The 14,581-nt window shown below is 33.1% G+C and overlaps 1 non-coding gene across 1 annotated transcript; it reads left to right on the forward strand.

Moving 5' to 3' along the window:
• Nucleotides 1–359: 359 nt before the first annotated feature.
• LOC128590969 (U6 spliceosomal RNA) lies at nucleotides 360–465 on the forward strand. Its single transcript, XR_008381427.1, has one exon. It is a non-coding gene; the product is annotated as a U6 spliceosomal RNA (small nuclear RNA).
• Nucleotides 466–14,581: the final 14,116 nt, after the last annotated feature.

The following is a 14,581-nucleotide window of genomic DNA, read 5'->3' on the forward strand; positions in this document are numbered from 1 at the left end:
GAACCCTCATAAGGTATTTATGGTAATATAAATTGGTAAAGCTATTATGAAAACAGTATGACGTGTCCTCCAAAAAATTACAAATGGAAATATTATACATCTAGCAATCCTACTGCTGCTGTATAGCCAAAGAATGTGAAATGAGTATGTTGAAGATATATGTGAACTCCCATGTTCATTGCAGCATTATTTATAATATTTAAGATACACAATCAACCTATCAGTGAATTTAATGGATAGAGAAAACGTGTTATGTGCTACAGATACATAATGCAACAGTTTTCACCCTTACAGAAGAAGGATCTTGTCATTTGAGACACGTATAAAAACTAGATATCCACACTTAGAAGAAGAAATTAGTGCTCACTTTGGCAGCACATATGCTAAAATTGGAACGATACAGAGAAGATTAGCAGGGCCTCTTACAAGGATGACACACAAATTCATGAAGTGTTCCATATTTCTCTAAAGAAGACAGACAAATGGCTAACAAGAATTTGAAAAAATGCTCATTGTCTTTAATTATCAGAGAAATGCATATCAAAACCTCCCTGAGATATCACCTAACCCCAGTGAGTATGGCCCACATCACAAACACTCAAAGCTGTAGATGCTGTCATGGTTGTGGAGAGAAGGGGACATTTTACACTGTTGGTAAGACTGAAAACTAATACAACCCTTTTGGAAGGAAGTATGGAGAACCCTCAAAGAACTAAATCTAGATCTCCCATTTGCCTTGCAATCCCATTACTGGGCATCTACCCAGAAGAAAAAAAAATCATTTTACCATAAGGACACTTGCACTAGACTGTTTATTACAGCTCAACTTACAATTGCTAAATTGCGGAAACAATCTAAATACCCACCAATACAGTAATGGATTAACAAACTGCATACAATGGAATACTATACAACCACTAAAAAGGATGGTGACTTTGGATCTTTTGTATTAATTTGGATGGAGTTGAAATTCATTCTTCTTAGTAAAGCATCACAAGAATGGAGAAGCAAGAATACAATGTACTCAATTCTGGTATGAGGACAACTGATGCTAGTACATGGTGGGGAGAAGGGAAATGCGGGAGAGGAAACAGGGAAGGAGGGAAGAGGATGTGGGACCACGGTGTGTGACACACCTCTTGGGGGCAGGACACTATTAATAGAGGGACTTCACCAAGCAAACGCAAGCAGTATAAACTGACTCATTGTACCCTCAATGATTCTCCAACAATTAAAAAAAGAAAAAATGAAATTAGAGGTTCGTCTCACACCATATACAAAAACCAAATGAAAATGGATTGAAGACATGTAAACCTGAAACGGTAAAATAGCTAAAAGAAAACAAAGTGTCCTCAAGTTAAAATCCAATAAAGAGAAGTAGCTTCCCAGTGGTGAATTTGAGAAAAGAACTCGAGGATGGATGATTCGACAGTGTCCTCTTTGGATTCTTGAGGTTCTGACATCTTATATCAGAAAGCCTCTGGTACTAGTTCATGTATTAAACCTGCTGAGGCAATGTCTGTCTCTTCTTCACAGGCACTATGAATTTGAGGTGAGAAAGTTTAATAAAGGTGATGTATAATTCTACATCTGTCTGATTAGTTTATTTTTTATTTCTTCAGAATCACATAAATAAGTCAATATAATGAAATATTATGCTTAAACTCTAGCAGCAATGTATTTCCTCTATTTCAACACTCAATACCCTGATTCGCCTTGCAAAGTGAAATACGCCCTCAAGACCGCGTTATGTGTCAGTCCTTGGGAGACTTTTCCTGAACTCCTGGCAGAGTTGGTTGCTCCATTTTCAATGATGACACTACTCTCTGCTGTGCAGGTTTCCTGGTCACCTTCATTTGACCTATTTCCAGTTCTCCCAAGAGTATATGATGAATAGCTCAAAGATAACATGTCCATACTTTTGGCCCCATCCACATAGCAATTAAAAATATTTATTAAATAGAGCATGTCACACTTTCATTGTTGATTACATATACATGGGCTTCCCAAAACATAGATTTATAGAATAATATTTAATCAAACTTTTTTAAAAAAGCTCTGAAGAAAACATGCATTATGATTTGATATCTGAGTTTTGCTTCATTTTCTATGTAGACAAAAATTCTTACATTTTTGAGCTTCAGTTTTTTTTCCATTAGACGGATACTAATATTTGACCAATTAGTTGTTTTTAGAAAAAAAAAAAAAAAAAAACTATGTGTATAAGGTGCCCACAGAGTGCTTGGTATATGGACACTCAATAATAGTTAAAAATTAAAAACAGAATAATAAAAGACTATTGCTTTTAAAGAAGGAGACATTTCTTCCTCAGCAGCAATTTTGATTTTTTATTATAGATACATTTTTCTTATACATTCCTAGTAAGTGGATAGTTTAGCTCAAACACCCCACTTGTAGAATACCTTCTCCTTTATGAGAAGTATCACTTGACTCATAAGTGACTTCAAGAATTAAAATATGATATTTAGAGGTTGTAAGCTCTACTGAGGACATAAAAATACATTTTTTACTTGATAATATAAAACTCATAGGAAAATTTAAAGAAATATGTATTCACAGAGCACCACAATCAAGAAAAAAAAGAGGACATTGCAGAAATCATGTATCACATAACGGACAGCGATTCATTGTAAATATTAATGTTGTTTTTACTTGTAAGGCGAATGCAGTACTCCATTACACCCTTTCCATTGCTGTAAGGTGAATACTATGTGTTCTAAATCTTTAAGGGGTAAAAGACATGTTAAACGTTCTGCCCTGCTGATTTCCATCTGTGAAATACTACATAATATTAGCAGTAAAGAGAAAACAGTAGAATAAAATATTTGTCTTTTTAAAAATAAAGATGTTATGATTAAAAAAAAATCAAGCATACAGACTATAAAATTGAGTACTTTCTACATGTGACAAAAACTTTTTGAAACAGACACTAGAAGATGCTTTTTCCAGAGTAGAATGCAAGCTTTATTTTATATCAAAATAAGCTTCTGTAAATTTTTCAATGTCAAAGGGCAAGACGTTTCCACATTAAACAAAAATAAAAATGTTCATCTTTACCTTCCGAAAAAAATAAAGAAAAAATAAAAGTTTAAGTAGAGGTTCGATAAGAATAATGTAAACTCTGAAATGAGTGGCCAAAGTTCAATGATCAATGAAAAACTCAATTTGATGAATTTCTCAGTAAACTTCAGTTTGAAACAACTACCAAAAAGTACAGTTTACCAAAACATAAAAAATATTTCCTGGAAATTATTGTCCCACTTGAAAAATGTAATTGCTGGCAAATAAGAATTCAAACCATATACTGAGCACAGGGAACAAAAAGGCAATCAATCTTCATAGGAAGAAAGAATCTCAGAGCAATTATATAACTTATAAAAACCGTAAGTTGTTATGAAGTTATAAAAACTGCATAACACAAACTTTAGTGGCATCTCCTATATTGTCATGTTTAGAAGCTGTAGCTAAAAATATGGTTTTTATTAATATAACATAAAAACGTGAAGAAATTTTGGACTAAATCTCCTCAACAGAGTTGAGACAACAGAGTTGTCATTGAAATATACATTTGTTGAGTTAATGGGCGAAGTTCCCACTTATGAGATATATATTCTTTTTTGAGTGGTAAAACAACAAAAAATTACATCAAATGAACTTTGTTTTCTCTGAAGTATTCTTAAACATCCCAATAATGCAATACCTGGGTAATGTAATCTTTTAATTAAAATTTAAATAGCTTTGTTCAAGTTTGAACAAATACACCAGGATTTTATTGGTTGGCACCAGATTTTTTAAAAAAATTAAATAATTATTTAAGCCACAAAAAAGAAAAATGTGAATATTATTCTACCCCAAGCTCTATATGTTTAGAACTACATGGAGTCTTTCTGAAGAATAAAATGAAAAGGGTATTTTTACGTTCTCTGACATACTTTTGATAAATGTGTCTGATACAGGAAAACATATCCAAGATTTTAGGAAAAATAATAAAAGAAATAAAATTCATGGGCGGCGCCTGTGGCTCAAAAGAGTAGGGCACCGGCTCCATATGCCGGACGTGATGGGTTTAAACCCAGCCTGGACAAAAAAAAAAAAAAAAGGAAAAGGAAATAAAATTCATGCCCCAAGCAATTTAACTAAAAGCAAAACATGTATTTTTATATGTATCAATATCTTTTTGGTTATTAATTTGATATTTGAAACAGACATTTCTGTATGTATAATTCTTCCCATAAAAGACTTTTTAAACTGAAAGGTTAACTCAAAATTAAGTAACCATAATTTCTCTTGTTTATTAATAAACTTGTTTTGAAACTTTATTTTTTTCAGGAGCTTACATTTCGTAGCCTGCTTTAACTTAAAACTTTGTAGTTTATTTGAGAGTGAATATCTATTGTGAATTTTGAAGATATATATTCAACCTTTAGCAACATTAAAGCATATATTTTAAGAATGATTCTTCTCAAAGAGCTAGGCTGTCTTCAGTACAAATGACAATCTCAGTCAACTATATGTTCATAGCTCTTCACCCTGTAAGTTGTGAAAACTGAAAACTTAGCCCTCATATGAAAACTGGAGAGTAGGAAGGGTTTTGAAAAGATAGCTCACACTGCCAATCTCATTTCCAAGGAGCAGACAGTGAGTTTAATGGTTCACTGTGTTATGGGTCAGACATGCTGCCTCCTTTCAATTTTTCTGCTATTATTAACATATTAAACAAACATTTTTTTGGTGTCCGTAATTCATGATTACTCTAAGAATTCACAATTAGTTCTTCCTGGCTTTCCTAAGATTTAAAGTCTTAGAGACAGCAGGTAGTTATGACAGATTTGTTTTTATACACAAGGATCATACAGTCTTGCGTTTGATAGAGATGTGGACAAGCCATGAGAATTTTGTAATCAGCAGTTTATGACCAAAGAAGAAATATAGAGACATATAAACACATTACAGTGGTTCTCCTAGAAACAGTTTCTTTGAGATAGTAGCATTTGAACTGAAATGGGAGGATGACCAGCAATTGAAATCAAGAAGTAATTAGCCCTGAAAAAGAAGAAATAGCTTGGGTAAAGGCATCAGCCAGGTAAAAAGCATAATGAGTACTTGAAGCTGTCATAAGACAATGTTTACAGTGCCTTACTGGATATGTGAAGAATTTTTATTTTTATTGCAACTTCATTAGGAAGGCACTAAAGAGTTTTTAGAAGGACAAATCCTGAGTGAGGGACTTAGGTAACAGATGAGTGAGACATGAAGGTATCTTAGAATCAAATGTTGCTAATGAAGAAAAGATTGTGGATTCAAAGATATTTAGGAATCATACTAGATTGCATTGCTGTTAGACAGCACAATGAGGTCTGAAGTTATATGGACCATGTGCATATTCTGAAACAGGATATTAACCAATGTTCCACTTTTTCTATACTTTTAGTTCTCACCTGTTTTACATTTTCTAGAGAACTAGCTGAAACAGTTCCACAAAATATGGATTACATTAGATTTATTCAAGTAATAAAATTGAGTCATGCTGAATTTAGTCCTCGAACATCAGCTTACCTCATCTTTCTGCATATTGTATACGAACACCCTCATGCTACGTAATTTTAGTTTTTTCCATTTCTATCCACATAGACTATTACTTGTTTGTGGGATAATTTAACAAAACATAGGATTTGTCATTTCAGGAGTCTTCTCCTAAACCCAAGTAAAGAACAATAGACACTGTGCTGGACTTTTAGTCTCTTTTACAAGCCCAGAGGTTCATTCCTACAGATAAAACTCATAGCAGTAAAGACAGAGCTCAGACCTGCATCAAGCAAAATGATAGACTGCACACGTCTTGAGCATGGAGAGCTATTAACGAACAGCTGTACTCAACATGACCTATCAAGCTCACTTTTCCTGTTTCCTACCAACCTAAGTGACCTGTTTTCCTTCCACTGCCCTTCTTAAATCTGCTCTTGCTGTTGGTTTTTGAAGTTGCTAAAGTTGTTCCTGACTTAGAACCCTTGCACCAGCTGCTGCCTCTGCTAAAATGTGCTTCTGTAAGATCCTTTATTGCTTCCTTCCCTGGCTTCGTTCAAGTTTCTGTTCATCTTTGCTGATTGCTGTTACTCTATATCCACTCGTCTTGTTCACTTTTTATCCACAACACTACCTGACAACATTTTCTATTTTCAAAATTTTATTTGCTTACTATAACAGGCTGAATAAATCCACCTTCCAAGACATCCATATCCTAATCATTGAAACCTATTACTTTATATGGTAAATGGAACTTTTCAAGTATGATCACAATTTTCAGATGAGGAGATTATTCTGAATTATATGGGCGGGGGGAGTGTAAATATAATGGTCCTTATAAGAGAGAGGCGGAGGGATCAGAGTGAGCAGCAGCAACAGTAGATGTGAAAATAGAAGCAAAAGTTTGGAGTAATATGACGACAGGTTCCTAAATTTTATTTTTCAGCTTCTAAAAGAAAGTCCGGCCTTGCCTTTAGGCTTCTGACCTCTAAAAGTATAAGATAATAAATTTATGGTCTTTTAAGCTTACACGTTTGTGGTAATTTGTTTTAGTAACCCGAGGAAATACAGGAAAGTTTACACTTTCCCTCTGAAGTTTCAAAGGTAGAATCATCTTTCTGACTTAAACTGAACATAGATAGATTAAAAGGAGACAAAGCATGCAAATTTGTTAATGTGCACATGACATGGAAGTCTCACCAAGATGAGAATGAAGAAAAAAAAAATCTCAGAGGTGGAGGATTAAATCCCTGCTTCATGGGGAAGAGGGAAATGGGGAATGTGGGCAATTGTGAATGGTAGTAAGTGATTTTCAGGGCCCAAAGACCTGACAGTGATGTGTAAATGATTCTCTCAGGAAGACATACCGGACTGACAGGAAGGTGGGCAGAATTGCATTGTGAACAAAGGTTGTCTTTTTACTCAGTTAAATCCTAAGTAATTTCTTAAAGTTGCCCTTGGAAGTACAGATGAAACTTCTGTCTTGGTGTAGTGATGACTTTTTGTCTTTGCTATGGTGGTTAGCATTTCATGGTTATTTAATTTAATTCCTAGGGAGGTGATTTTAAGACAATTGCATTTCTTTCGGAATCACTTTCTCTCAGGCAAATAATGTAATTTCCAGAGAAACCTCCTTCTTGCACTTGTGCGTAAGTGAAGAAAAAAGAGATTATAAAGTACTTGATTGTGAGGAAGCTTCTAAGACGGTCTAATTTCCTTTAACTCAAAAATGCTTAGCATACCAGTGTACCATATTTTGGGGGGTATGTTTCTCTGTACCCCAGAAGGTAAACTCGAAGAGATTAGAGATTTTACCTTGTTTACCACTACATGAGTGTACAAAGTAGGTAATTAATAACTATTCCAAAATAAGCAATTTCTTCTAGTAATGAAAATTATAGACCAAACATGCACACAGAAATACATAGACATATATGTATATTACAAACATGCACATGTAACTGATCACATATTCTATATATTTTCTCTCTATATATGAAAAATTCTAATAATTGTCATCTAACATAGGCCTAGATATGTATTTCAAAACAGTTAATTAAATCCCTTAGTTCTAACAAATATGGAGAAAACACAGGCAAGGTAAAAAAATGTTAATTTGGTATAATATATACACCCTACTGCACAAACTTAAGTAAGTACACAAACTTCTACACATCATCTGATACCTCATGTTTCAGTGCAATGGAAATCAAAGTAGCCTGGCTATTATACGGATTAGAATGTATATTACCTAAAATGAAAAAGAAAGAAAGAAAACTCCTTTGTAAGTCAGCTAGGTTTTCAACACCAGGTGGTTCAGCAATAGACAGTATCTGACATTTAAGGAAAAACAGTAAATAATCATTATTTAGTACTGAGGAGGGAAACATTATCTCACTGAATTTAAAGGCTGATTTTTCAGGTTTTGAGGTGAGCAGGATTGCCATTAGACCCAGCCAGGATCTTAACTATCAAGTCTTCTGCCCTGGGCAGCCACCTGGCAACCCAGAACATTTCATTTGATCCAGAAACCTTATGATATTCCTACTATGGATTTAAGAGTGAGATTCTGATGCACAATTTATTTGGAATTAAAATAAAAAGCCCATAATGAAATGTAATTCAGATGCTCATATCAGTAAGTGGTTTTATCTTGCTAGTTACACACTGTTGTTTCCTTTGTGCACTTGTTACATGGAGAGTGTAATCTTCAGCTTCTCCTTTGCCAAATACATTTCTTACCTACACTGATGATGCAATTTCCTAGTCCACCAATGTATTCAGCTATTAAAATAGACTAGCAAATGTTGGAAATTTACATAGAGGCCGATCAGCAGTGTTCATTTTTAGAATAGCTGGATTCCAGATAGAGATGCTGGGGAGTTGCAATCTGCCATTTTTGTGTTTAGAAGAAAGGCCTACTCATTCAACCAACAGAAATGAGAAATCACAGAGCAATCTTTTCAAATTTTCTAGTCAATATGAAAATGTCATGTGTGCTTTATTTTATGTTAATAGACTCATGAACAATTAAAATCCCTTTGTTTATGTAGTTACAATACGTTAAAGTTGATACAGATAGGATGCAGTACATTTAAAGACCTAAGAAATATCTAACTAGAATTTGTCCAGACAACATCGCCAAGAAACCTGAATCATAGTATAGTTAATAAGCATTTTAGGAAACATAACAATTAGATTTTAAGCCTGATTTAACACTTGGCTTGATTTAGGATATTTCCGACTTTATTCAAGGTTACTTCTAAAAATGAAACCTGTCTCAACTCATAACAACCAAATTGCTTAGAAGTGTAGTAACTGATTTTATATTTAGTTTTATTTCACTTTTGGAATTAAATATTGGATTTAAATTCCCTTGTAGTGAATGGTTTTCAAAATTCAGTTTCAATATACACTTAAGAATAGAACTCTTTTTGATTTTGTTTTCCTTCTTGATTATTTAAAATGTAATAGTTGTTTATAAATTAATTAAATGTTCAGCTTTTAACGAACATATTTAATGACATTTAATATAATTTTCATTTTACAGCTTAAGAAACTAAGAGTGATATAGATAGAAATGACAAAGTAAGGACCTTTGAAAACATTTTGGGGGAATAAGAACACTGCCAAATATTTTCAAAATCAACTTTTTCAGAATTCAACTAATGAACCAAAGGCTTGTAACAATCTGGGAAGCATTTAATTAGAGACAATAGATAAAACTTGGTAAAAGCTTTAAGATTTGTTATATTCCCATTTCCTCTTCCCAATGCCATAGCAGTCTTGATAGTAACAGCTCCCAACCAGGGTGGAAACCAGAACTCTACTAGCTATTTGAGGTGGCAGAACAGAATTAGAACTCCTGCAAAACTCCTTTCCCATATAGCTGTCCTTAATTCACCCATATAATAGTTCCCTAAAAATTTCTACTTGTAAGCTTTGTCTTAAATTGACCTAAATCAGAACATGTCCAATACAAAGAGCCTTTTTCCTGGGGATGTTTGTTGAAAACAATTAGTAACAGTAGCTTAACATAAGTTTATGAAGCAGCAAAATGAATTGGGGCAAACAAGCAGTTAGAGTTAAAAGGAAATCTCAGAGGATGATATTAGCATATGGGGGTTTGATAAACTCTGACATATTTTGGGGAGTCTAGGAGATCACTTACATGCACAGAGCTATGTATAAACAGAGTTATGCACATGCTTGTCAAAGAATGAATGAGTCTTTAAGTTCTCGCTTCTTGATGACCTAAAGGACTACATAATGAGAAAGGAAATCACAAACATAGTAGTAAACCTGCCTGTATGAGTACCCCAAATGCAAATAGAGCCACTGAGCAAAGATTATTTGACAAACAGCAATAGATTAGCAAAGATTTGCCAATTTCAAAAATTTAAGGAAAACTTGTGTAATCAAGTTAAAAGACCAGAAACTACAGTAGTCACAAATGACAGAGAATGTAGAATTTACAGAAATTGTTCAGGAAAGGCATTGCACAAATAAACAGCAGCAACAACATCAACAAAAAATCCCTGAGGAAGAGGGGTATCTGTTTTTGAGCATTGCCATATTTTAATAATAAAATCCCAAATTTTTAATCCAAAAAAGCTATAGGACAGGTAAAGAAACAAGAATGTAAGACCCATAACAAGAACAGAAAAGTCATTAACTAAAACTATCTCTGAGAAAAATGAACTTACTAGAAAGATTTTAAATATATCTCTATAAATACAAAGTCAAAAGCAAAGGAGGGAACAAATAGCAAAGAAACTATCTTGAAAGCCACAAGAGAGAAATGATTCACCATGTACATGGGATTCTGAATAGTACTGACAGGTGGTTTATCATCAGAAACTATGGATTAAGAAGAGATAGGTATCATAGATTCAAAGTTATAAAATGAAAACACTATTGACTAAGAATTCTATAACCCGAAAAACTGTGTTTCAAAAATAAAGGCAATAAGTTATTCTTACGTAAACAAAAATTTGGAAATTTCTTGGTGGCAGAACTACCCTATAGGAAATATTAGTAAGGTTCTTTAGTCTAACATGAAAAGAGAATTAGATAAATACAGATGAAACATACAAGAATATAAATATATATGTTATCTATTGCTCTTCTTCTGTCTGATTTAAAAGTCAACTGTATGAAGTAATAACTATAAATCTGTCTCAATGGGTATTCAGTGTACAATGATTTTCAATAATGTCATGAAGGGTGGGAAAAGGAATGGAGATATATTGGAGCAAAGTTTATGTAAACCATTGCAATTAAGCTGATATTAATTGGAAATGAGTTTTTATAAATTATGTTAAAATGTAATTCAACCACTAGCAAAATAACTAAATGTTGTAGTAAAAGGAATTATAATGAAATTAAAATAATACTTATTTAATATAAAGGAAGGTAGCATGGAACAAAAGAAAAACAAAAACAGCAGCAACCACTTAAAACAAATAGAAAACAAATCTCAGAGTGACAGATAATAATCTAACTCATCAATAATTACATCAAATGCAAGGAAGAAACACTCTAACGAAAGGCAAACATTGGCCAAAGTGATAAGAAACATGACACAACTATATGCAGTCTGCAGAAGACACACCTAAGATTCAAAGAAAAAAAGATGTTGAAAGGAAAATAATGAAAGAAAATAAACCACTAACAATAGCAAAAGAGAATGGAATTAGATATGCTAATATCAGACAAACTACACTTACTACAAAAATTGATACTAGAGAAAAAAATGAGCTATTTATGATGATAAAAGGGTCAATCCACTAAGAAAATATAATAATTATATAGTCAGCTAACAACAAAACCAAAATACATATAAAACAAAAAAAGGTACACTTTTTTTTATTATTTTTTTAAATAAACACTTTAAGAGAGAAATAGTTCAATAATAATAGTTATAGACTTTAGTACCATACTTTCAGTAGCGAATTGAAAAACTAGAAATATGATCAAAAGGAAAATATATGACTAACAATATTGCAAGACAAGACATAGCAGATATTTTTTAAAAAACATAATCAACACAGCATATATCCTTCTGAAGTATACTTGGAAGCTAACTGAAGATAGACCATATGTTAAGCCATAAAAGAAGTCTTAGTAAATTTTATATAGGTGAAAATCATATAAAATATGTTTGAAGGATACATACAGTATAATAAATTAAAAATCAATAAAAAAGGAAATCTGAAAAATTTGTGAATACATAGAAACTAAACCACAGACTACTAAATAACTGATAAGTCAAAGAATATCATGGGGCAAATTAAAACACAACTTTGAGAAGAATAGAATTAAGTCAAAACTTTATGGGATATAGCTAAAGTAGTGTTTAGTGGGAAATGTTTAGTTGTAAATATCTGTATTAAAATAGAAGACTGCAAATTGATAACTCAGTCTTTCACCTAAAGACACTACAATGAGAAAATAAAATACAACCAAAACAGATAGAAGTAATGAAATACTAAATATCAGAGTGGACATTAGTAAACTAGAAAATGGAAAAATAGAAAAAAATCAACAAAAAATACTAGAATAAAATTGAGAATCCAAAAATAAACTGGCATTTTTATAGTCAATTTATTTTTGAAAAGGGCATCAAGTTCATGGGCTGAGAATGACTGGTCTCTTAGATAAAAGGTACTTGCACAACAGAATATCCACGTGTATAAAAGATGATGAACCCCTGCCTCACATAATGTACTAAAATTGACTCAAAATGGTTTAAAACCTACATGTAAGAGCTAAAACTTTAAACTCTTAGAAGGAAACATAGGTTTAAATTTTCACAATTTTGGCTTAGACAACATTTTCTAAAATGTGACACTCAAAGTGTGAACAAAAACCAAATAAATAAACAATAACATTAAACATTTATACATTAAAAGACACTATTAAGAGCATGTAAAACAACCCTCAAAACTAAAATATTTGTGAATCATGTATCTAGAGAGTTGTATCTGTAATATATTAGAAAACTTACATTCAGTAATAAAAATATCAACCTAATTCTTAGTTGGAAAAATATAAGGCATATATTTTAACTTAAAAGATATATTAATAGCCAATATACACGAGCAGTTTCTGAATACCAACAGTGATCAAGGAAGTAGCAAATCAAAACCACAATAAGACACCATTTTACATCATGTAGAATGGCATTAAAAAGACAGATGATAATAAAAGTGTTGGGGACGATATGAAGAAACTGGAATCCCTTTGAACTCTGTATGGAGATTAAATTCCTGCAATGCTGTGGAAGACAGCTTGGTAGTCACTCAATAAACTAAACCCAGAATTTTCCTATTACTCAGAAAGTTCCATTCCTAGGTATTTATTCAAGGTATTGAGAACACAGATCCACACAGGAAAAAAACGAATGGTCAGATGTTCTAGCAACCCAAATGTCCACCCACTAGTGAACAGCAAAACACAATATGGTGTATTCATACAGTGAACTATTATTCAGTTGAGGTATGAACTATTAACACGTTCTACAGCATGGGTTAAGTTTGAAAACTTTATGCTCATTGAAAGAAAGCAGACAGGATAACATCCTATATGATTCTATACGCGCGATCCAGAACAGGCAAAAGCATAATGACATAAATTAGACAAGTTTTTGCTAGAAGATGGGGGCAGGAATATTGGTACTAAATGCTACTTCCTGTGAAAAGGAATAACTGAAAATGCTAACAAATAGAACGGAATAGAGAACCTAGAGATGAACCCAAGCACGTATCATCATTTGATCTTTGATAAGCCTATCAAAGGCATTAATTGGGGGAAAGATACCCTATTTAAACATGCTGCTGGTAGAAATGGCTAATGAAATGTAGAAGAGTGAAACTGGACCCACACTTTTCACCACTAACAAAAATTGATTCTCATTGGATAAAAGATTTAAACTTAAGACATGAAAATATAAAAATACTAGAAGAGAGTGCAGGGAAAATGCTTAAAGAAATTGGCATGGGAAAATATTTTATGAGGAGGACCCGCTCCTCTCCCTGCCGACAATTGAAGCAACACCAAAAATATATTACTTGGATTTGATCAAGCTAAAAAGCTTCTGCATAGCTAAGGGCACTGTAAGTAAAGCAAACAGACAGCCTTCAAAATAGGAGAAGATTTTTGCAGATTATGTTTCCAACAAAGGTCTGATAACTAGAATCCATAGAGAACTCAAAGTAATCAGTAAGAAAATAACAACCCCATTTCTTTGTGGGCAAGAGACTTGGACAGAAGCTACTCTAAAGAAAACAGGCACATGGCCCACAAACACATGAAAAAATGCTCATGATCTTTAATTGTCAAAGAAATGCAAATCAAAACCACTTTGAGATATCACCTAAGTCCAGTACGATTAGCCTACACCACAAAATCCCAGTACTGCAGATGTTGGTGTAGATGTGGAAAGAAAGGAACACTTCTACATTTCTGTTGGGACTGCAAACTAATACAGTCTTTTTGAAAAGAAGTATAGAGAATTATCAAGAAACTTAAAGTTGACCTACTGTTTGATCCTGCAATACCATTACTAGGTATCTACCCAGAAGAACAAAAGTCATTTTACTAAAAAGACATTTGCAACAGAATGTTCATTGCAGCCCAATTCACAATAGCCAAGTCGTGGAAGCAGCCTGTCCATCAACCAATCAACGTATAAACAGATTGTGGTATATGTATACCATGGTATACATTAAAAAAGGGAGCCGTTAAAAAAGAGAGACTTTTCATCTTTTATGTTTACCTGAATGGAGCTGGAACATATTTTTCTTAGTAAAGTATATCAAGAATTAAAAAAATAAGCATCCAGGGCTGCACATCTGGCTCAAAGGAGTAGGGTGCCTGCCCCAGCCCCATATACTGGAGATGGGGGGTTCAAACCCGGACCTAGTTAAAAACTGCAAAAAAAAAAATATCCAATGTACTCAATATTATTGTGAAACAAATATATAAACACTTGCACATTCATACAAATGATAAAGCACAAAGATAGTCCAGAGAG

The sequence above is a fragment of the Nycticebus coucang genome, chromosome 7, assembly GCF_027406575.1.
Source record: "Nycticebus coucang isolate mNycCou1 chromosome 7, mNycCou1.pri, whole genome shotgun sequence".
Lineage (NCBI taxonomy): Eukaryota > Metazoa > Chordata > Mammalia > Primates > Lorisidae > Nycticebus > Nycticebus coucang.